The sequence below is a fragment of the Dama dama genome, chromosome 23, assembly GCF_033118175.1.
Source record: "Dama dama isolate Ldn47 chromosome 23, ASM3311817v1, whole genome shotgun sequence".
NCBI lineage: Eukaryota > Metazoa > Chordata > Mammalia > Artiodactyla > Cervidae > Dama > Dama dama.
In genome coordinates this window covers 34620013-34645465 of record NC_083703.1, presented here as the reverse complement: position 1 = coordinate 34645465, position 25453 = coordinate 34620013, and the positions used below count along the sequence as shown (strand labels likewise).

The 25453-nt window shown below is 36.8% G+C and overlaps 1 protein-coding gene across 3 annotated transcripts in view; it reads left to right on the top strand.

The window, feature by feature from the left end:
• The window catches only part of ZEB1 (zinc finger E-box binding homeobox 1), a 192637-nt gene that overhangs the window by 3131 nt on the left and 164053 nt on the right, over positions 1-25453 (top strand). The window lies entirely within an intron of this gene.

The window sequence follows — 25453 nt, the reverse complement described above, 5'->3', positions numbered from 1 at the left end:
GCCTCCAGTAAAATATTTTAATTTCTTCTCTGGAATATATCTGCAGAGTAGGATATTAATGGGAGCATCAAGTAATGTGACTTGACAGGGACAAACCAATTGAGCAAGGTTTGACGAAAGCATCAAACCTTATGTAGTAACTTTACGGTAATGATGTTAGTTGTCTCTAAAGGAGTGGCATTAGAATGGCTTAAATTGATTTTTTACCATTTATAATGTAATGCTTTGTTTGCTGTATTTTCAAAATCTGTCTTCTCATTTTCCACTTCTCTTTGTGGTTACTTTTTTTTTTTTTTTTTTGTGAGAAGCGTACTCTAGTCACTAATGACCACACACTGGTTAATTCACCCTGGAGGGACTAGCAGGTACATCTTCTGTCGTCTGCATTTCTGCTTGCTGTCTTTGGAAACCACCAGTAGAGGATGCTAGCAAAAATGATTATTGCTTTAGTATACCATAAACCTGCCGTATCTCCTGTTGATTTGGGACCTCTGCTTTGATAGGGACCATCCATGTAATTCTGGGTCTTAACCGTTATTTAAAACTAGCCCTAGGTAAATCAGGCATAAGCATTTTCTAGGCTGCCAGGACTGGAAAGAAGTACGATTGTTTTAGCTTGGATAGTTTTATCAATTTGATCTTTTTGAATCTTGAAATTGAGGTTGCTATCAATTTAGTCTTGCTTTAGACCAGTTGTATTACTGCTTTCTTAAAGTTTTATGTTGGTAGGTTTGGAGAAGAATATGTAATGATTTGTCTATATTTATTTTACATAATTACTATATTTTTTAACTCCCTTTTTCATTCATAGTAAGATCTCTGGGAATATATACTTTTAGACATTAAAGATGTAAATGCTTGAATATGGTAAGAAAATTTGAAATTGATTGGTGATACTGTGTAATTATTTTTTCATAATTTATGTAGACTTGAACTATACATGGGTTGGCAGACAACTTCTGAAGAAGGTATTAAACAGTGGTTACTCAGATGTTAGTGATTTTTAGATTTTGTCTTTCCCGCCTCTTCTAATTAAGATTCAGAATCAGGTAGTACATAAATTTTAAATTGACCAACTGAAAATTAAGGAATGTACATTTGTTTTGAAGTTTTAAATTCATTTAAAAATTTCTGCAGTTTCTTAATTAGTATGCTTGTATTCAGAGAATTCTTACTTTTCAACAAATGTAAATTGATACTATATATTGCACAAGATTCAGTGTATTTATAGCTTTTCGGTCTGTGTCTATATAATTATGTTAATGTAACTGTAAACTTTTGGAATTCCTACTTAGGTCAACTGTCACAAATATTTATTTCCCTAATTATTTTTAATGGTTTCTCTATTAATGCATCAACACCATTACCATAATGCAATTGTAATACTCTTTATCTTGAATTGTAGGAATTCAGGTAGGAATTAACTGCATTATCAGGTAAACTTGTGTGAATTTCTCATTTTAGGGTGTCATAGTTCTTCAAGAGTGTGTGTTTGTGTGTATAGTTTCACATTTCCTGATGTAGTTCTTCAGATTGCTTTTCGACCAGTTCTTAAGACTCAATAGTGAATAGTGTTGGTTTACTTTTTTAATTTTTTTTTATGAACTAAGGAACTTTACCACGAAGCCATGACATGTACAGTTGTAGCTTGGAGCAAAACTTAAACTATCTTATAAATTGGAAGCATCAATCACTTGTTAAGATGACTCTGATATAAAAACATATGGAATATTTGGTTAGTACTTTCTCTTCTTTCTTGTAGACAGTATTTTTAAAAATACCATACCCTGTGTTTGCAATTTTGATAGCTTTGAAGCATATGGTAAGAAAAGTTCTATCAAATTGAAAATGATACATTTAAAATAACAGCATAATTATTTCTCCTGGTTGTGTTTTAATTTTTTTCTCCTTTTTTGCTTTCCCTTCTATAAATCACTTCTAAGCATGTGATTAGAGCCAGATGTAAACACAGATGCAGTATCATGTGGAATTATATCACTAGCTACTCTTAACTACCTGTCGTGAATTAGAGAAGAGGTAAAGAAAAATCACACAGATTTTGGGAGAAGATATGCGTTAATGTGCAAAAGTGCAGTGGGAGGTTAGAGGACTTGATGAAATGATAGTAGTATTTAGGCATGAAAAAGGGGAAGATCCCCTAGAGAAGGAAATGGCAACTCACTCCAGTGTTCCTGCCTTGGAAATTCCATGGATAGGGGAGCCTGGTGGGCTGTGGTCCATGGGGCCACAAGAGTGGAACCTGACTTAGTGACTAAACCATCACCACCACCACAATCCTTGCAGTATGATCACTAATTTATGGGGCAATGTCTCTTCATTTCCACCAGACCTATAAGCTAAATAAAGTTCATTACTGGCATAAAATTTAAAATTTTTAAATTAAAGTGCCTTAATTAGGAAATAAAATGCAATATATTAAAAATGAAATAAAATATAAAGTGAAAATACTTTTTGAAAGACTATGTTGTGCATATAACTAGCTAAATAATAGCTAAAATAGGTGTATTAAAAGTGGAAAATAGATGGATATACACAGAGTAGGAAAAGTTTTGCAGCAACCTTGGTTAAAATGAAATGTGACCTACTGTATAATCTTTGCTGTAGGAAATCATCTTTCCTTTGGATGAGACAGTGGCTTTTTTCTTATTTTTTTTAGTTTTACTGAGATGTAATAGACACATAACGCTGTGTAAGTTTAAGGTGTCCAATGTGATAATTTGATACACATATGTATTGCAGTGTGTTTACCACAGTAAGGTTAGTTAACACATCCTTCACCTCACATAATTACCAGTTTGTTGTTGTCATGATGAGAACATTCAGCCTCTTCTCTCATAGCAGCTTTCAAGTACAGCGTACAGCACTGTTAACTAGCCGTCAGTTCCCCGAATTTTCTTTGTGTCATAATTGGAAGTTTGTCCCTTTGACAAACATCCCTATGGAACAGTGCTTGAAGAACGATAGCTGTAAAGGAAGCATTCTTAGGGCATTGATTTGACCAAATACAGTTTTTAAGTATGTTGTGTGCATGATGGGGGTGGTTTATGCTGCTGGTTAACCTGAAACTGGGTGTCTTGAAAGTATGGCAGTATACTTAAATAGCAAGAGACCCTCTAGTAGATTGTGTTCAGAGAAAAAAATTAATGTTTACAACCCACTTCATTAATTTTGTTAGAACATACTTTGGAGAATATCATTCGGGTGTAGATAAATTGAAAGATTCCAAAAGTATCAGCCAAAAAAAGTATTCAAGTCCATGCTTGTGTTAATAGCTATGAAATGTTACTAGATTCTTTATTCCTTCTCTAAGAAGTTATTTTCCTCTTGTTTATGTCTTCAAACATTTTCTTGGTATTTAATAGAGGTCCCCTGTAGACATAGAGAATGCAGTTAGTTGTCCACATACGTGTTTTCCTATAATCAACTCTGTGGATTCCTGAGACTTGATGTGCGGGCTTCGGAGTCTACACTGTAGCTGTTGGTGGAAGACCTCATAGCATGGTGGCCTGGGGGACCTGCAGGAACAACTGTATCTGTGCTGGAATTATTAGGAACAGATGTTTCGTGACCTCTTAATTCCCACTCCCCTTCCCCCGCCCCTTCCCCATCCGTATTTAAACTTCAGTGTGGATGAAGATAAATATGGGAGTGATGTCAATTTCTCATGTTTAGTATTCTAAAAATATTGCAAGACGTCCCTTTTCTCTTTTAATATGTTCCAGTTTCAAAATTTTAGGTATATTGTAATTTCAGCTTTTAAGATATTTAAAATATTGATTTCAATTTTCTTTTTGTAAAATGTGACATCACTATTCTTCAGATACCTCGGTTACTATTCATGGTTACCAAGCTACAATACAGTCTAATTTCTCTTATTTTTAAGGCCTTATATCCATTTAATCCACAGATCTAATTGAACGCTTATTTGGTTTTTTTGTTAAGTGCTCAGAATGTGACCAGTTTGTTGATTTAAAAATTTATCATTCTTTTGGAATCTTAATATTTTTAATATGGAAGGGACCTTTAGGGAATCGTCATTTTTTATCTGAAAACTGGTAAGACTCGAGCTGAAATTTAGGACCTTCAAGTAAAAACTCCATAAGAGACTGTAACATGTGTTTTAAGAAGGGGCAGTGGTAATGGGTGGAATACGTAACATCCTTCATGAAATAAAATGTCTGAGCCTGCGTTCCAGTTAACCTTACTCTACCTTAGATATGGGAAAAGGCTCTCTGAACACCACTGTATCTCTAATGTTTTCTCCTTTCTACCCTAAAAAAACTAAGTTACTGTTCACTCCTATTGCTACATCCTTTTCTGACTCTCTTTTGATACTCTTTTTTTTTAATTGGGGGGAGGGAATAGTTGGAGCAGGGAGAAAATAATTTAATGCGAACAAATACTAATTAAATTAAATGAAATCTTGGAGCTGGTGGGATTTGGGAGAATTATCCAAATGTATTTTTTTCAGATAAGTAAACAGATTCAAAGAGGAAAAAGAACTTTGCCAAATTCTATTACTAGTTTGCTTGGATTTGGTTACAGCTTCTCAGGCTAGTAGCTTGATATGCCTTAATTGGACCGTTTTACCTATGAAGATAACAGGGAAGAAGTAGAAGTCTTTTTTTTTTGGAAGAAGTAGAAGTCTTGAATTCTCAGATTTATCATAGGAAAAACCAAAGGTATTTTGTGAAATACTCAGTTGTCTCATAAAAATGGATTTCTAATTTCTTCCCATAAATCCATCAAAATTGACAGTTGATGTGCTGACTTCATCTAAAACATTGCAGGTGCAGAGTTGGTATCATGTTGCTTAGAGGCATATTCCTCCTATTACTTGGATTGTGATTTTCCCTCTTCATTGCCTGCCTCAGCTTCCATTCACACTCTCCTTCCCAGTTCTCATTTGTACCCAATCTAATGTGTTTTATCTATGTTCTTGACTGTTTCATTGTAAAATTATCTAGTTCTTTGTTTTGCATCCGTATAACTGATATTTTGCTGTATGTTTCCTTCACTTGGTGGTGTTTGAGATCTGTTCATGTTATTGTAAGTGCATATCTTTCTTTGCTTCTAGCTGTGTGGCATTTTATGGTTTGCTTCAGCACTTAACAGTTACTTATCAGTTCCCTAATAATGGTGACCCAAATTGAGTCTAGCTCTTGGGTACAAATAATTCTGTAAAAAGCATCTTTCTACATGTTGCTAATGATTATGAAAGAGTTTCTCTGGGAACATATATCCAGGCATCGTATTTCTGAGTTATAGGTTAGTCACATATTATCACTAAGTTCTGCCAGATTATTTCTGAAATGGCTACACCAGTTCTTCCCTTCACCAGTGTTAGATAAAAATTCCCATTTTCTCACATTTTTGTCAGCTTTTGGTATTGTCCAGCTTCTACATTTGGCTAATTTGACAGTTTAAGTAGAATATTGTAATTGCTTTATATAAAGTATAAAACACATTTCCCTATTTTATAGGCAGGTTGATTGTTTCTTCGTGTCCTTGCTAGCCATCTAAATTTCCCTTTCCAGGTCTGATTTATTCATACTCTTTGCCTTCTTTTTGGTTGAGTTTCCATTTGTTGATTTCCTGGAATTCCTTGTGTATTTGAGATAGTAATCCCAGTCACTTGTTGATGTTGATTATGCTATGGGGACCCCTAATTGTATTATACATAAATCCATCATATTTTTTACTTTGTGGTTCGTAAGATATCCTTTCTAATCCATAAGTTACAAAGATATTTTCTTAGATTTTCTTCTAATAGGTTTTACCTTTCATACTTAGGTCTTTGGTGAGACTGTAGTTCACTTTTTGAATATGGTGTTTCTTTCTGAAGGGGAACAGTTAGTTAAGGATTTGGGCTGATCCTATAATATACTACCTGAGTGGCCTTGACTAAGAAATGAAGTTTCTTCGTCTCCATATGCTTAAATTCCCCCGTATGTAAAATGGGGATGGTAACCTTAGAGTTTACCTTAGGTTGAATAAGATGTATGAAGCCCTGAGCTTAATACATGTTTTAAGCATTCAATAAATTTTGTTTAAAATTTTATTTATATTATTAGATTATTTGCTTTAAATGCATCTTGAATCAACTGACAATTTCTTATTCTCTTGTCCATAATTAACTTTAACTGATACAGTAATAACAGCAGCCTAAAAGGGTATTGTTTTATTATTATTTATATTTATTAAATTTGTTTATTGTTTCTATAGCTTTAACCTTAAGCATTGCTTAATTGTTCTGGCCTTAAGAACATGGCTGGCTGTTAAATCAGTAGTAGAATAGTAACATACCCTGAAGCTTCATCTTTCAGGTATCTGTGTATGTCATTTAGCTTTAGAAAGGCTGCCTTGGACTGTCTTCAAAGGACATTTCATTGCAAGAGACCTCACCATATTACCTTATGTATAGTATTGACCTGAACTTGCTACTCTGCTGCCTAAAACAACCTAAGCCCAAGGAAGCTAAGCTTCATATTTCCATAATTGAATGGCATCAGGAATGTGGCGTCCACAACTTTTCATGGTTTCATTCATTTAGTTTGAAAATAATATGGAATAAGACAGTTATATGTCTCCCTAAAACATACTGTGTTCTTGTGGTTATAGATCAAGGCAATCCTAAGATAAAAGTTAAAATGTGACTCTGTTTTTAGTGTGTGTTAATAAGTTTTGTTGAGGTTTAACTTCGGTGCAGTAGTATGCATGTACATTCTGATGAGTTTTGACATACCTATGGTTACCTGTGTAACCACCAACAGAATCAAGATATGGAATGTTTCCTGCATCTCCAAAAGTTCCCTTGTACCTCGTCTCTGTCAGTCATCACTGCCTCTGGCCCAAGCCACCAGCAATCTGGTTTTGGTCTTTAGAGATGAGGTTGACCGTCTTAGAGTTTTATATGAGCAGAGTTGTAGTGTGTGCTCTGTCTGCCTTCTTTTGCTCAGCACAGCGTTTTCATTGTGTTATAGCGTGTATCAGTGGTCCATTCCTTTTGTCTTGCTGAGCAGTCTTCCCTTGTGTGGTAGAATTGGATTTTCTGTTCACTTGCAATGGGCTTACCACAGGCAGACCTTGGAGATACTGCAGGTTTTGTTCCAGATCACCACAATAAAATGAGTATCGCCTTTAAGTGTCACACGAAGGTTTACACTGTCCTGTCCTCTTAATGTGCAGTAAGTAGCATTATGTCTTAAAAAACTGTGCACACCTTAATTAAAATAACTGCTGAAACACGCTAGCCATCATTTGATAACACATGATTGCCTCAAACCTTCAGTTTTTTTTTTTTAAAAAATGCAGTGACTTTGAAGTACTATAAAGTCAAAACACAATAGAACGAATTATGCCTGCATTTGGGTTGTTTTCTGGTTCTTTGCTGTAGAACAAAGCAGCTATGAGCATTCACATCCAATTTTTATGTTATATGCTTATATTTCTTTTGGGTAGAATTCCTGGCTCATGTAGTAAGTGCATGTTTAACTTTGCAAGAAACTGCCAAACTAGGTTCTCATGTGCTTGTACCGTTTCATCTTTTACAAAGAATGATAGTTCTAGTTGCTCCAATCCTTGCAGATGTTTGTCTGTGTTTTAGCTTAGGCTATTCCAGTAGGTATGTAGAGGTGTACTTTGGTTTTAATTTGGATTTCACTGATAACTAATGACGTTTGAGTATCTTTTGATGTACTTATTGTCCATTTCGATATTTTCTTTTGTGAAATATGTCTTCTAATCATTTATCTACTTTTAATTGGGTTGCTTACCTTTTTATTATTGAGTTATAAGAGTTCTCTGTATATTCTGGATCCAAGATCTTTGTTGGATTTAGATATATGAAATATTTTCTCCCTTTCTGTGGCTTGTACCACATTTGATGAAGTAGAGTTTATAATTTTATTCTTTTAGGCTTTGTGCTTTTTGTATTCTAGGAAATCTTTGCCTAGTTGAGGAAATTTTTCTCATTTTCTTTTTAAAGTTTATAGCTTTAACATTTATGTCTGTGGTCCATTTTGGGTTAATTTTTGTCTGAATCTTGTTTTTATTTTCATCTGCAAGTGTAGATAGCCTTGAGTAGTTTGCAGGAGACAAAAACTAGATCTTACTCATCAAAATTTCAGCATGAGAATTTCTACTTGAAATTTTTAAGAATGTTTTTCAGAACCTAACTAAGAACCAAAGCTCTTTCTTGATTGTAGAGAAACACAAATCCTGCTTTCCTGGTTTTATACATTTTTTTTTTTTTTAACAGAGAGCCATTTCATTGTGTCTAGTCAGTTTTCAATTTTTTTCTGTCCTTAACACACTTTCATTTCACGGAGATGCTCAAGGCTAACGTTTTCAAGAAAGATCCTGAAAGAGAGTAACCAGTCTTGAGCTGCATGTGAATGTTCTCTTCGTACTCTCGAATTCCTGCATGGTGATGGTGAGTTTAGCACTTTCAGTCTTAAACTAGCTGGTTGTTCCTCCTTCCTCTGGTCTGTCATGCAGGTTGCTGCCAAAACTATCTGTGAGAAAAGAAGTCTCATTCAATCATTACCCTAATTAAGCCCCTTCCTTGGATCTTTACTAACTTACTGCACAAAACCAAGGTCCTTCCAGAGGCATCCCAGGCCCTGATTTATGGTCCTGCATGCTGTTTGTCCCTCTTTCCGGTGGCCTGTCCCCCCTGCCACCTCCAGACTCCTGGCTTCTGCTCCATGCCTTCAGAGGTCCTTTTGTTCCCTCTACCTGGTATGCACTTTTCCCCGTGATCCCCTGGGTTTTCTTACGTTTTGAAATGACAGGAGTTCTTCTCAGATGTTTCTTCCGCTAAAATGCTTTCCCTGGTCCCCTTCCCATTTGTCAGAGAAAGGTGATTATCTTCTCTCCTGTTATACTTGTGGACCGTGTTTTATACTTGTATTATTGTGCTCATTCTGCTGTGTTACGGTGCTTCTATGTCATCCTCCTTACTCCACCCTGGTTTCTTTTATCTTTTTTACGTTATTTTTTAATTGGAGGAAAATGCTTTACAGTGTTGTGTTGGTTTCCTTTTCCTCCCTGCCCTGGCCTGCCAGGGGTGGTCTCAAGGTGGCAGTGCCTGGACAGGGACAGCACCTGCTGTGTTTACACCACTCTCCACAGGGCAGATGCTGTTCTGAGGGATCCTCATTCACTGTTAAGAGCTTGTTGGAGTCTCACAGTGACCCTGTTAAGGTCAGACCCTTTTTGTAGGGCTAATAAACAGTAGAGCTGGGGTTTGAATCCACTTAGATTCCATTCTGCTGGGTGCTGCCCGTTCGTGCCTCTCAGTGAACCAGCACGTGCTGGGCGATCAGTGCTTGTGGAGTGAAGGCCAACCCTGGGAGAAGTCATTGCCCTGCTCCCCTCTGCCCCTAGGGTAACTTGAAAGATTATTTTCATATTTTCTGTGTTTTGTAATATTATATTTTAAAGCATATAGATCTGAGTTGGTTAATACTGTATTTGCTTCTCAATTGTGAGCTTTTTTAAGGTCATTTCTCTTGGACTGGTGATTTTTTATTTAAGTTAAAATCTTGCTTCCTGTAATGTTTTCCCATAAAAGATAACATATACCAAATAAAGCTGCTTTCCTCTTAACATAAATGACTATTATACCCTTTGTTGTTGTTTGATCATCAAGCTGTGTTTGACTCTTTGCAACCTTATGCACTGTAGCCCACCAGGCTCCTCTGTCCTTGGGATTCTCCAGGTAAGAGTACTGGAGTGGGGTTGTCATTTCCTCCTCCAGGGGATCTTCCTGACCCAGAGATTATACTTGGGTCTCCTGCATTGCAGGTAGCTTCTTTACCACTGAGCCACCTAGGAAGCCCCATTAAACCCGTTACCTTGGCATAGATGCTTGATCTTGTGTTTTTTGGGGTTTTTTTTTGCTACTTACTTTATCCCTCATTGAAGTTGATTACAGATAATGTTTATTTATTTTTTATCTTTGTCATGTCCTAAAAAGCCTATATATCACTGGATTAACTCCTATGTGATTCTTATTTTTAAGATAGTATTTTTCTAACTTTTCTATTTATCACCTATCGCTATTCCTTGAAAATCCATTGTAACTAACTTGTATCTTACTTTCTGTTTGTAAAGCTCTCACTTTTTTATAGTCCACTTAGCTTTGTATCTGGCTTGAACTCTATAGATATTAATGTGTGATTCCTTCTGTTCTGGTATCCTTAGGTGCATGTATAGAAAGAGCATTGAACTGGAAGATAGAAGTCTTAGATGCTAATATTAAATCTACTGTTACTCAGCCTATGAAATTGGGAAAATAATTTATTTGGGTCAGGTTTGTTCATCTGTAGAATGAGCATGATGGATATCTGTGTGCAAGGCAGTGAGACCCTGAGGTTGAAGGATACAGTATGTAGCCCTGAAGAGCTTACAGTGTACTAGGGAAGAAATGTAGGAAAACCAGCCTCTAAAATATAGTTTGATAACTGATGTGATATTCTGACCCACATGCACAGAGGGGATGGCTGTGTCTTAGAGGATGTGTCTGGGTTATCTTAGTAAAGATGTAGAGAGCAATATTCCAGACAGGGAATTGTATACAAATGCATCACACACACACATACCCAGCACTCATTGTGGGGCTTAGAAGTCACGTTTGGTTGAACTCTGTAGGGCAAGCGGAGGAACGGCTAAAGATGAGGCTGGAAAATTAGTTGGGAAGCGAATGAAGAAAAGAAAGCTGTGTTTTACCGTGACTGGATTTTATCTTGGGTGAAATGATGAGGAATTGCCAAAGGTCTTGAGGAAGAGGGTGAGGTGATTATGTAATCTATCATCTAATTTTCTTTATGTATAAAATGTTAAATGATTAAACATTGAAGAACATATATGCTGCTTTACTAAAAGTGGGAAAAACTATATAAGTGAAAGCAGATTTTTCCTGTTTTCCTGAGTTTTTGCTTGTGCGCTGAATTGCTAATAGAGTCACACAATAATTGCTCTGATTGTGTGGCCACCATCATGACTGTCACCACTGCCACTTCGTCATCTCTGAATAAAAGGCTCACTTCACTGGAAGCAGAAGTGGCCTTGGTTGGAATAGGTTGCTAAAATCTGTGAGAAGTTGGTTGTTTCTGAGCTCTGCACTATTGTGAGGAATTATATATATATATATATATATTTTTTTTTTTCCTTTTTCAAATCAGTAAATCACAACCCATGCAAATGTCTTGTGGTCTTACTGTCTTAAGGAATAAGATGGTTTTACTGCAGTTAATTATGATTCTCTGAAGATGTAAAATCCTCTGCATTTATTATTACTGGGCAGTTTTCTAGATTATTTCTGGCACTTATTAATGGTTCTTCTGTGTAGAACTCCATCTTGTGAATCTGTTATATGTACTTTGTGATCAGTTCTCTACTGTAGGTAATTAATAAAATAATGGTCATGGTGCTTGCCATTCTTTGGACTGGCATGATCCACTACCTGCTTGTTTATATTAAACAAGGCTGATAAATGAGCTGGCTCTTTTACTGCCTACATTGAAATAACTAGGCATGTATGAAACTTAGATTCCAAATAAAATAAAAGTTTGTTTAAGGGAATGTTTCTGACTCAAAATAGCTGTAGGACTGGTGTGTGTTTCTCTTAATAAACAAACGGAAAAAAAAAAATTCAAGCTTTTTTGGGAGATCACATTGCATGTTAAAGAATAGGTTAAAACTAGTGCCTGTATTTAGACCAGGTGCTGAGAAAGCGCTCTTCATCATGTTTCAATCACTAAGTAAGTAATTCTTATGTAAAAAACACCATCTTATCTGTATGGTGGTGGTGGTTTAGTCTCTAAGTCGTGTCTGACTCTTGCTACCCCATGGACTGTAGCCCACCAGGCTCCTCTGTCCATGGGATTCTCCAGGCAGCAACACTGGAGTGGGTAGCCATTCCCGTCTCCTCTTACCTGTGTATGTTTTCTAAATATTTCGCATTGGACCTAATTTTGTGTTAATTAAGGGGCTTTTGTGCTCCATATGTTATAAACTGTTTTTGTAATTGAAACTTTTAAAGCTTAACTAAGCTCATCTTAGTGGTATTCATTTGTACCTTTTGTACCTTACGTATATGTTTAACTTACATGTGGCAGTGAAGTGAAGTGAAGTCGCTCAGTCGTGTCTGACTCTTTGCGACCCCATGGACTGTAGCCTATCAGGCTCCTCGATCCATGGGATTTTCCAGGCAAGAGTACTGCAGTGGGTTGCCATTTTCTTCTCCAAGGGAGCGTCCCGACCCAGGGATGGAACCTGAGTCTCCCGCATTGTAGGCAGACGCTTTACCGTCTAAGCTACAAAATTTAATACCATATGTGACAGTAATAAAACTTAATTGCTATAAAATGCTCTGTAATTGTAGCTTTTACCACGTCAAGGTGGTTTTCCGGACAAGGCTCATCCTCCTCTTTTTTCCACAGTAGATGAGTATGGAGTTTTACTCTACTACAGAAGCAGTTTAAGGCAGGAAGGCAGATTTGGACAGTCTGTTCGTGGACAGTATTTGACACATGTGGAGAAAGAAGCAACGTGTTAGCTGTTGCAGCTTTCATGACCATACTCACCCCCACTTGTTCTTGGTCACCTGAGTTGTGCAGAGCCCAGGTTGCCATCTGTCCTCAGGGTATTGGGTTGAGTCAGCGGTCAGTTAACAAGTCGTGGTCATACTGCCACCATCATGTTCTCTAGAGTTTCTGATCACCATGGGTAAGGAAAATTTGAGATGTAAGGCGAGAGAACCCAGGAAATGGTAAATAAGACAGAACAACACTGTAAACTTGGGAGGAGGGTAGTATTATTGATAAGCTGTAGACTTTGGTAAGTTGTGTACTCACGTTAAAATTTCTGAGATAAGGAATAAAAATCTAGAAGTAGTGTGTCTTCCAAACTAGTAGAATAGGGAAACAGAATGAGAAAATATATTCAATTTTTTAAAAAAGACAAGAAATGGGAATACAAATAGAAAGCACAAATAAGGTAGTAGTAATATAAATGTAAATATATCAGAAGTGAAATGCATGTAAATTGGGAAAATGCTCCTGTTAACAGAAACTCATTGTCAGATTGGATAAAATAGCAAAATCTAGTTATATGCTCTTTCAAAGAAACATACCTTTTAAAAGGTTATAAAAAATTTAAAAAGGATAAAACTAAGATATGCCCGACAATAGTTACTAAAGAAAAGTTGTGTTATGTTGCTATATCAATATTGTGTAAAGTTTACTTTGGGGGGAAAAACTATCCTAGAGAGTGAGGGTCACCAAAGAATGATTAAAAAAAGATAAAAGGAATGGTAATTTAAAATTGCCATGCACCTGATAATATGCTTTCTAAATATATTAAGCAAAAAATAGGACCAAAGGAAAAAATCCATCAGCATTGTAAGTTATTTAAAGGTTTCCCTTACTAGAGCTTAGTATTAATTTTTAATAAACTTAAAATAATTTCTCTGCTTATAAATGTTGAAATAAGCAGAGAAAAATCAACAAAAATATAGAAGATTTTAATAACAGCATTTACAAACTTGCTATCACGGGCATTTATAGAACATTGCCTGTCAGATATCTTTTAAAAATTATTTTAAAGCACATGGGGAACATTTAATAAAACTGATAATACTGTGGTCAAATACAGCCAGTTTTAACAAATTTCTGTATATTGACATCATACTGCAGTCTCTGTTTACAATGCCATTAACTATAAGCACATAATTTATATAACAATAATGATAACATATGGAGAAGGAAATGGCAACCCACTCCAGTGTTCTTGCCTGAAGAATCCCAGGGACGGGAGAGCCTGGTGGCTGCCATCTATGGGGTCGCACAAGCGACTTAGCAGCAGCAGCAATGATAACGCAATTTCCCTATAGTTTTGGGAATTCAGATGTATTATTTGCAAATAACTCTTGGGCCAAAGAAAAACTCATAAAGAACATTAGAAAATATTTATAATTTAACAGTAATAAAATACTGTATATCAGGGCTTGTGTGATATAACTAAAGTGATAGTTTATGGAAATTTGTAGACTTTAATGTTTGTTACAGGACTAAATGCTGAAAAAAATAACTGAATTCTTAAGAATTAGAAGAATAAAAGAATGCTCCTTCAAGTAGTGTAAAAAGGAAATATAAGTTAATGAAATTGAAACCTAAAGGAAACAATGCAACTAAGAACCGATTATTTGAAAAGACTAACAAGATTGAAAACTACTGGCAGGACTAAAGGGAAGAGAAGTCACAAGACAGTATGGTTCTGGAGTGAAGAGAGTGTTCTACAGGTGTTTCAGGAATGGTCATCTTTATGCTCCTGTAGATGAAAGTTACATCGATGGACACATTCCTAGAAAAATATAGCTTGTATTGATTAGCTCAAGAAGGCATGAAAAATTGAATGGTCTTAAAACATAAAGGAAAAATGCTCACAAAAATACCAGCTCCGCATAGGTTACTAGCAAATTCTATTGATACAAACTAGTCAAGGAATAATAGTAAGGTATTCATTAAGGAAACTTGATCAGTAATAGCACTGGTATTATTGGATGACCTGGTATTTGGGGTGGTTGGTTAATTAAGTGGAAAAAAGTTGAGTTGGAGCATCACATCGTAATAGTTAAAGAAATCAGTTAGGCTTGATTATAAATCTAAACTTATAGGTAAGATAAAGGCATAATTAAGGTAAAACCATACCACTTTCCAAAGGTAATAGAGTAGGATATTTTGAGGACTTTGAATAAATAAGGTAAAAATGCATAAATAGAGCAAAAGATGGGCAAGCATGACTACATCAAAATTAATAATTTTTTCACTACATAGATATGTAAAGAGCATAGGGATTAGTTCTCAGCACATAAAAAGTCTGCCACACAGCAAAATAAAGACAGCTCAATAGAAAACTAGGCAGAAGACTTAAATGTTATTTCATTGGTAGAAGAATAAAGTCATTTGACCAATAAGCATATTATAAGACATTCAACTTCATGAGTAATCAGGGAAAGAAAGTGAAGTCACTCAGTTGAGTCCGACTCTTTGCGACCCTGTGGACTGTAGCCTACCAGGCTCCTCCATCCATGGGATTCTCCAGGCAAGAGTACTGGAGTGGGTTGCCATTTCCTTCTCCAGGGGATCTTCCCAACCCAGGGATCGAACCTGGGTCTCCTGCATTGCAAGCAGACGCTTTACCCTCTGAGCTACCAGAGAAGCCCCTGAGTAATTAATGAATCACTTGTTAAAACCACAGCAAGAAGGCATTTCATTCCTCCTAGATTCTTAAAAATTAAAAGCCAAGTGGTACTTCTGTTCACATAAGTATGGAGCAACTGGAAGTAGTGGTGGTAATGTTAGTTGGTACACCCGCTAGAGAAAAAACGGGTGTCATTAAATGAAGATGCACGTACACTATGATGCAGTGTCTCCATCCCTAAGGATGTCTTAGGGAGACCTCTGCTTGTCGTGTTAGGTGACGTGTGTAATTGTCCATACAGCCCTGTTCGTTACAGTAACAACAAAACCCTTAAATTCACAGTAGGATGCGTAGTGATAGAGTCAGACAATGGAATTCTGGAAATGAGGGAGTTACAGCTGTGTTCAGCAGCTCAGATCATCTGAAGAATGCACTGCGCTACAAAACAAATCACAGAAGAAGATATAGCATGGTTCCATTTATATAGAAGTCAAGAATATGTGAAGTAATGTGCTGTTCAAGGATACAATTACAGTACAACTCTAAAGGGAATGATAAATATAAAATTAGGGATGAGTGAATACCATTGCTTTGGGGAGGGACACAGTAAATGCAAGAGGTAAGGGTAATGTCTTTAAAAAAAAATACCTGTATGGTGAATACTCAAGTATTTGTTATATTTTTATTTATACCTTAAACTTATTTATAGAATTATTTTTAGTATTTAATATTAACAATTACTTATAAAATTAATCAGCTGCCGATAATCAGTGTTTAATTGAAAATAGTAACTGGGAAAAAGAATTATTTTGAATATCTTGAGTTTTTAATATGATATTTGTGTCTTTTTTGGGGGAGTGTATTAGTTGCTCCGTCATGTCCAATTGTTTGCAACCCCATGCATTGTAGCCTGTCAGGCTTCTCTGTCCATGGGATTTTCCAGGCAAGAATACTGGAGTGGCTTGCCATGCCCTCCTGTAGGCGATCTTCCCAAACCAGTGATCAAACCTATGTCTCTTGCATTGGCAGGCAGGTTCTTTACTGCTAGTACCACCTGGGAAGCCCCATGAGGTAAAGTTAACTTTAATTGTTTTACATTTTTCTAAGCACTGAATTTATGTTTCCTACTTTCAAATATATTCCACTTATTGATTGCATTTTAGGACGTTTGAGAACAACCTTGCCTTACCTTATGTTTTTCTAATTTAAAACGTATGTGATGTCCTTTATTCTCACAATTTATAGATATAATGTTTTATTTCAGGATATTGGGCTTCCCTGGTAGCTCAGCTGGTAAAGATTCCACCTGCCATGCAGGAGACCCTGGTTTGATTCCTGGGTGCGGAAGAGCATTCTTGGGCTTCCTTTGTGGCTCAGCTGGTAAAGAATCTGCCGGCAATGCGGGAGACCTGGATTCAATCCCTGGGTTGGGAAGGTCCCCTGCAGAAGGGAAAGGCTACCCACTCCAGTATTCTGGCCTGGAGAATTCCATGGACTGTATAGTCCATGGGGTTGCAAAGAGTCAGACACGACTGAGTGACTCACTTTCTTTCTTTCAGGATATTACCACTTTGTTTTTTGTTGTTGTTATTATTTATAAAATAGTAGTTTTGTGTGTCAGGCACTATTCTAAGCACTTTAAAAATATTAACTCACTTATCTGCATTAAAATCCTATGAGAAGGATATTGTTATCTCGTTTTATAGCCAAGGACACAGAGAGACAGGCTGTTGCCTAAGGTGGCACCACTAGTAAGTGGAGCCTGTAAACCTAGCAGCCTGGCTCCAGACCACTGAGCTACAAAAGACCATATGAAGTAGACCTCTAAGGGAAACATCATTTCAATATTATTTAATAAATAGGGTACTGTTTTGGAAAATTGACAGCTTATTGTTAGACTATGACGAAATGATTGTATAATCCCCTTTTATCTGGTGTAAAAAGTAATCTGAATAAATGATGTATTTCTCGACATTGCTTAAATTGACTCAAATTAACCTGTGTCGATATATTCATGAGATGAGAAAAGTAGATAGGTCAGAGTACCTGTTCGTCTAATTGCACGTCCAACCACATGCACAGATGGTGATAGTGACCTTTCTTTCTTCTTCTGAAGATAGTTGATAGAGTCATAATTTAAATAAGAAAGTTTAATGGTAGCATGTATGAATTTGGGAAAGCAATATTTGATTCAGGGATGTTGATGTGATACTTTTGGGAAATTCCTATAATAGACTATGAATAGAAAAAACTAGGCAATTGTAAATGATTTCTGAAGAAATTAGTAATATTTGAAAATTAGGCACCAGAGGTAAAGAGAAAAGAATCAGATCATTTAGAGTGACAGTTCTTTACCCACTGAGGGTCACATCCTTTTGAGAATCTGATGTTGGCTTATAGAAATTTCCATGTAAATTCAAGGGTTTTATAACTCTGTGTTCTTACCCTTTCCCCCTACCAAGCACATCCGGCTTTTGGCACAAGATATTTTTCTTTCAAATGTCAAAACACTTAGGGATACATTTTAGGAATTGTTAACTTACTCTTTCGGTATAAACTTGAAACCATTTGGAGGATAAACTGTAGGAAAAGTCTTGATTTTTGTTGAATGGAACTGCAGCTAATCTTTAAGCCCCATTCATAACATTTTAGAAATAGCACTTAACATTCAGAAAGGAAAAAATAAATCAGCTAACTTTTCATTTTCCATTTCATATAGTTTTACAATCTGGTACTTGATGAACTTACTTGCTATTCTTGGTATGAGATTAGATGGTATAATATAACCAGCATTCAATGCTTGTCACCTGTGTCATAGGCACTGTGCTAATTGCTAGGGATCCAATGATGGATAAAGCTGTGGTCCTGCACTAAGAGAATTCACAATTGGATGATGGATAGAGTCACAAAACAGGTGTTTATAAGTACAGTACAGTCAGTGTAATATAGAAAAATGGAAAGAATAGCCAAAGAAAGAATTACTGGAAGCAGTAATGTCTGAACTGAGTATTAAAAGAATCGGGGAGAGAGAGCATTTGTGCATGTGTTTGTGTTGGGGAGTGGTGGGGAATGGGAACTGAGGACAAACCTGGGGGAGAAGAGGAGTGAAGACACGTTGATGAAAGACAACAGTTGTGGTCTGGAAGTACATGCAGGTGTGTGTTGGTAGGAGAATAAATAAGGGACCGACAGGGTGGAGAGCTGAGGAACCAGAACGCAGGAAGCTTTTTTATGACATTGTTAGAAGACTGAAGTTCCTCTCTTCATTTTTTGCTTTGGGAAGCCATCAACGAGTGTTAAGCAGGGGCTCTATGATTGTTCCCAAGTTGAATGGGTTACTCTGGTAGCTGTTATGGATGGTAAATTTAAAGTGAAGAAGATTGGAAGTGGGGAGGCCAAGTAGTTGGCTTAATCAGAGCTGATAAGGACTTAAATAGTGCTGTGTTAATAAAAATGGGGAAGGAGGAACAGATTTCAGACTCTTTACACTTGATATCAGTTGATAGTAAATTCACTACTACTTGATGCTTGGAAATAGCTGGGGGGCAGGAGTAGACAAGATTAACTCCAAAGTTTCTAGCCTAGTGCTTGCATGGATGATGATGATACCAAGCAGAGCGAATACATGATGAGTAAGGACCAGTCTAGAAGCTAAGCAAGTCAGATTGGGGCATTTTGAATTTGAGGTTTAAAAAGGCAGTTGACTTTTTGAATATGATGCTGTGGATGTGACTGGGGTACCTGGGCTGGAAAAAATCAGCTTGTCAGAGGTGATTGACGTCATGCGACCTTTCAGGCAGTGTCTGTGAGCTGAGAAAATGGAAGAGGGAAGAAGATAGATAGGCATTTGGGAGTTTCACAGTTGTGTGGAGAAAGAGAAGCCCCACAAAGGAGAGATGAAGTCAATCAAGAACAATTGAAATAATCAGTGAACCCACCTGAGGCTCCAACTAAGGCTGGAAATAAGAGCCACATTTTTGATAGAACAAATTGATATGGTTGTGATGCCCTCTGTAGCCTAAACAAGTGATGGCAATCAAGATGCAGCAGTAATCCAGGGTTGAGGTCTCCCCAGACTGGCACAGTACAAACTTAGGCGCTTAGTGCAGCCAATGTGTTGAAGTCAGAGCAGTTTAGGTGATCGGCTGTGGCACGTATTGCATATTCTGTACCGTGCATTATTCTTTATATGTATCAACTCACTGAATTCTCACAACAACCATCTCTGTTCCAGGAGATTCTAAGTGTCACTTCCATGAGGACAGGGATTTCTGTCCTCGGTGCCCGACCTTCAGAGTGTGCTCACATGGTCGTTGAATTAATGAGTGGATTTGTTATTGTTCTTCAGTTGCAAAGTCATGTCTAATTCTTTGCAACCCCATGGACTGCAGCATGCCAGACTCTCCTGTCTTTCACTATCTCTTGGTGTTTGCTCAAACTCATGTTCATTGAGTCAGTGATGCCATCCAACCATCTCATCCTCTGCTGCCCCTTTCTTCTCCTGCCCTCAGTCTTTCCCAGTATCAGGGTCTTTTTCCAATGAGTTGGCTCTTAGCATCAGGTGGCTAAAATATTGGCACTTCAGTATCAGTCCTCCCAGTGGATATTCGGAGTTGGTTTCCTTTAGGATTGACTAGTTTAATCTCCTTGCCGTCCCAGGGACTTTGAAGAGTCTTCTCCAGCACCACACAGTTAAGAAGCATTAATTCTTCAGCTCTTAGCCTTCTTTATGGTTCAGCTCTTAAGTCCATACATGACTGTTGGAAAAGCCATGGACATAAAGTATCATTTCCATTTTGCAGAGGTAGAAAGTGGGCAAGGAGAGGTTCAGTAACTCATGTTACTTAGTCACAGAGCTGGTAGAGAAGGAAGTGAGCCAAGACATGGAGCTGGGAGAACAAAGGCGTCCTGGGACTGTCCAGGAGGTATGGCGGGGATGAGGTCCTGAGAGATGCAGAGAGGAGGAGGATGGTCAGGGAGGTAAGTGATGGACGTGGTTGTTCTGGGTGGTGACAAAGGGTCAGGTCTCGTGAGGGGAGTGGAAGGTGTTCTCTGTAGATGTTTGGATGGAGAGGAAGGTGGTGGCCCAGTCCTCACAGGTGAGGTGCTGCTCTGTGGAGATATATTCATGAGGAAGCCCACTTTCTGTGACGAATGCTGTTTTCTTTTTTTCAATTCCCACACAGCTTTTGAACATAGAGGTGAGAGCTGATTTGCTGAAAAGACAGGGATAGATTGGCTTCACTCCCTTTCAGATGGGGACGGTCCTACTGCAGAGCTACAAAAGTCCCCAGAGTAAAAATACAAAAGTTGTAAGTTTTGCCTAATATTCCAACAATATTTAAGGAATTAATTCTGAATGTTGCATTTCTCCCCAGCAAAAAAAAAAAAAAAAACACCTAAAAACCTTTCCTTGGGTTTTTGTAGTAGTAGAGCAAAATTTCGGTGTTTGTAGCTACTCTGATTTTTGCCTAGTAGCTGTTGAGGACACATCCCCAAAACGGCAGGAACAAAACGCACTTGCTCTTCTCGCCCTTGGCCGCCCTCATCCCAGTGGCTGGCCATTTGTTCCCAGTTCCCTGCTGACCCTTTACCCTGCCCCTCCCCCAGGGCCCTTTTCCAATGCTTTTGTTCCAAGAAGCTCTTGAGAGCTTTCTTTCTACATTACATGGTGGCACAGAAAAAAGTAAAATTTATTTTATCACTTACATTATAGATAACACTTTCAGTGGAACATTTTCAGCATGTTTCAATAACCTAAGCCATCAGTCCTGATTCATTTTTAAAAAAGATTGTTCAGTCTGATATTTCATTTGCTTTGGAAGGCTCCAGTTTATTTTCATGTGTTTTAATAGCATCGTTATTTCTGTCTTGACTATTTCCCTTTAGAAAAATATAAAAATTCAGTAATTTTTATAGCACTGTGTTAAAACTAAGTTTTTATTATTTATTGTATAATTTAAAATATAGCTTTTGATTGATAACTTTTTTTCACTTTGTGGTTGTATAGTTATGCCACCTATCCTTTATGTATGTATGTATGTCCTTCTGACAAGTGAGTATCACTTTTGAGTAACAGCTCTTAGGAAATTCAGAGTTAATAAAATCTGTTATAAAATATGTTCATATAATGCAAAGGGTGGAGGAGATGATTTGCAAAGGTGCCTTTTAGAGCAGATTCCCATGATCTGTTCTCTGTGCTCTGCCTATGTTGGTTCTTAGTAGCAGCAGCTGAAATGCGGCTAAGTGGCCTTTGACACAGAACCCATGAGTGCTCCAAGTATGATTCCACTTTCACCTCCTTCTTTATAAGCTGAAATGCTTGTCAAATCAGATGGGTGTTTAGACCTTTTTACTGAATGTGTCTTGAGCGGGAGAACAAAGCTTGGGGTCAGCTTGGCATAATCCCCACGTTTATCTTTTTCTATTATGGAGGTTTGTTGGGGACTAGGGGGATGATTCTTTCAGAGGAGTAAGTGTGAATCAAGGGTAGGTAGGCTTGCTGTTCTCTTCTTCTCTACTTTCCATGCAGTCAGGGAAAGGAGACTGGGATGCTGGCTGGTGTTTGTGGTTCCCAGTTAACCCAGGCACTTACGTTTCATCATTAGTGTGTGAACTGATGAATTTTATCGAGACACTGTATTTGGGAGTATCTCCCTTTCCCCTTCTCAGTAAACTAGACTAGATTGCCTCACAGTAGTTACTAGTGTAAGAGGTTTTTCATGTATTCAATGAAAAAAAGTATTATATGTGTGTTATATAATAAAAGATTATATTTGTATTATTTTTCTGTAGATTTTTGTAAATCTGGTATTTATGCCAATTTGTCAACTCTTAATTATAAAATATTTAAATATGAAAAGTTAAGTAAATAATATTTTAATTTTACAATAATGAAGTTGAAAATTCTTGAATCTCTAAAACTTTCTGATTTAGGTTCTGATAATCTGTTAGGAAATTAGGACTCGTGCTTAGTTAGGCTCGCATGACTTTCAGTAGCAGAAGCTGTTACATCCTTATCAATTGTAGTTGATTAGAAGCTATAAACGGTCACTAACTGTTAAAATACAAGAAGGTTGTAGGAGACCATATGACAAAAGAACCTGTTACCTTTGCAGTTTGTTCACTGTACCTCACACACTTTGTTTCAGAAGAAAAGCTCTATTCAGAGCTTGGGTGAAAAGACTCTTCCTCCCTTTAGACAAGACTTGTGGGAGATTTCTTGCTAACTTGGATATTTCAACTTGTTCAGGACTATTCTGAACATACTGAACTGGATTCTTGGAATGGTTGAGCTAATTCATTTTTTTCTTATTGCTGAATCAATAGTGATTAAAGCTCTTTAATTCAAATTCATAAATATAAATTTGAAACTTAAAGTAATGAAAACTATTAACATGGAGATCTCCAATAATTTTGATATGAGAGAACATAGGAAAATCAAAATATTTAATATTTGTCAGATAATAAGATTTGACCAGAAGAAAGATTTGCCAAAAAGAACTTGTTTTGATTTTAAGATTCTGGAGGAGGGGGATGGAAGTTGAAGTGGGTAAACCCAAATTGACCACTGACATGCTGAATACTCAAATCTAAAGGCAGATCACTGAACCGTTTGTGTTCTCAGCATTTTTGTTGACTAGTCTTTTCACTTAAAGGGCTCTGAAGTCAGTTCATTTATTCACAACTCCAATTAGCTGAAGATTAGTGTATACATTTTGATAGATGAAAACAGATTTGGGGGGATCTGCATTATACAATGTAAATGAGCTTCCCAGATGGCATAGTGGCAAAGAATCCACCTGCCAATGCAGAAGATGAAAGAGACGTGGGTTCAATCCCTGGGTTGGGACGATCCCCTGGAGGAGGGCTTGGCAATCCACTCCAGTGTTCTTGCCTTGAGAATCCCATAGACAGAGGAGCCTGGTGGCCTACAGTTCATGGGGTCACAAAGAGTCAGACACCACTGAAGCAACTTAGCACACGTGCATAATGTAAATAGTGTATTATATAAGTGTAATAAATTTCATTAAAGTTGCTTAAAGTAGAAACCTTAATTTCACTTTTCAGAATTGTTTTAGTGACAGAAAGGTAGACTGGTAACCTCAAATCAATTCTTTTTCTCTAACTTCATCTCATTCTTTAGCTAAGATGGTAGATTCAGACCCTACATGCTTTAAGTTGTCCAGCTGCACAGAACTACTTTCCAGAAGCCTTGATGTTCCCCATAAAGCTGTTAGACAACAAAACAAAACAAAAACCAATCCTAACACCTTTTATGGGAGAGAAACCCTGATAGGGGTTATGTGACTCTTCTTGACTAAGCGGAATGCCTAGGGGACCAGTAGCCTAAAAGGAGGAAGATTAAAAAGGAGGCTGTTAGCAGAGAAACCCCATTCACTTACGAGCATCATCATGTTGTGAGGAAGTCAGCATCTTGAGATCATAAGGAGGGTTTGGAAAATGCTGGGAGAACCTAGAAAATTTTTCTGTGCAGACTAACACAAAGAGATGAGAACATTTTCTTTTACTATCACTTTTGAAAAGGACTTGAAAAAGACTGAGCGAAATGAATACTAGATTTTTAAATTAGAAAGGGCCTTAAAGAAATCCAACTGAATAGGTCATCCATACATAGGCACCGAGAATCTCAGAAAGCTACATGATTTGGTGTATAGATCATACAGATAGTTTGAAGTGAAAACTACAATTTCCTTACTGGGTTTGGTTGGTTAAAAGTATGAAGTCATTGTTAAAATGTAAGGAATATGGGGGACCATATGCCAGAAGGATCACTAGTTACCTTACAAAATGTTCACTGTTCCTTAAACACTTCAGAAGTAAAACTCTACTCATTGACTTGTTTGTAAGACTGACCTTTGTACAAACACAAACTGTGGGAAATGTTTGGCTCACTTGAGATTTCAACGCCATTAGAGTTATTTCTAGGAATTTTATGGTGGTTTTTCAGAGTTCTATTTAGGGAGACAAAGGAGTATAAAAGAGTTATTGATGTATGGAAGCCCTAGACCCCAAATTAAGGTAGAATGTTATGAGTTTAGTACTTAAAATTTGAATGAAACAGAAACTTTTTTGAGATATTTTAACAGTTGCCCTTAAACAATTTGTCTTGAATTAGATGGATTTGGGACTAATAGTATTTCTTTTGGTAAAAACATAAATATATAAATGCAGCTTTTAAATATCCCATTTTCATTTCTCTTTTTGAGTGGATAAAGCATTTTAATATTCCCATCTATTATGTCTTGATTAGCCAAGAACAGATCACTTGTTGAGAAGAGGAATGAAATAGTAACTAAAATAGACAAAATCCTGTTTTGTTTTTTTAAATTCAGTATCTTTTTGTCTGACTATTCTTTATTGTGTAAAAAGGAGCTTAATAAATCTTGTCAACTTACACAAAGTCTATTTCTGTCTTTCAGGCGTTAATATAACCATGCATGTTTAATGATGTCAGTTATCAGGTCTTCTTTCAGGATAGGTTACAGAATAAATAAATGTGTTATCAGAACGTTGGGTCTTAAATAATGAATGTACTTTGCACATTTTTCTGCATTCCTCATTTAATAAATGCACAAATATCTTTCTACCCTAATACTACTTTTGCTCATTCAACCCTTTTCCTTGGAGTTAAGATTAGACAAGATTTACAGAATTTAAAGAGTGTGAATTTTGAAAGGCCTCTAACTACTGAGGATTGTTTGAAGCTTTGATAAGTGAGATTAGATGCTTTAAAAGAGGACTTTAAAAATTCTCAAAACACTTAGTATTCCAGTTTTAAGTAAATGCAGTTGAGTTTTAGATAAGGAAGGTCTTGAGGTTTTATTTGGGGTTTAGGAAATTCATTTGATTTCTACTCTAAAGTGATTATGAAAGCAGGTTTTTATTCCTTATAAAGTGCTAGAGAAAGGAACTGAATTGTGAAATGCTGATTTTAAAAAAGCGTGTATGTTTCTTAGAGGCTAAGATCACTCTTCTGTAATTTCTTACTAAAATAAGATTCTTATTTCTATCAGTCTTAATTTAATAGAATCTCACTCAGTGAAAAGTTAAGATTCATTTGATTGAAAACATTCATTTTGCATACCTTCCTGGGCTTTTAACTTGTCCCCTCCACACACACACAGCATTACTTAACATAGGAAAATTCCTTTTTATAAAATTTATAAAACTTTCATAAACAACTGAAATTACTCCATTA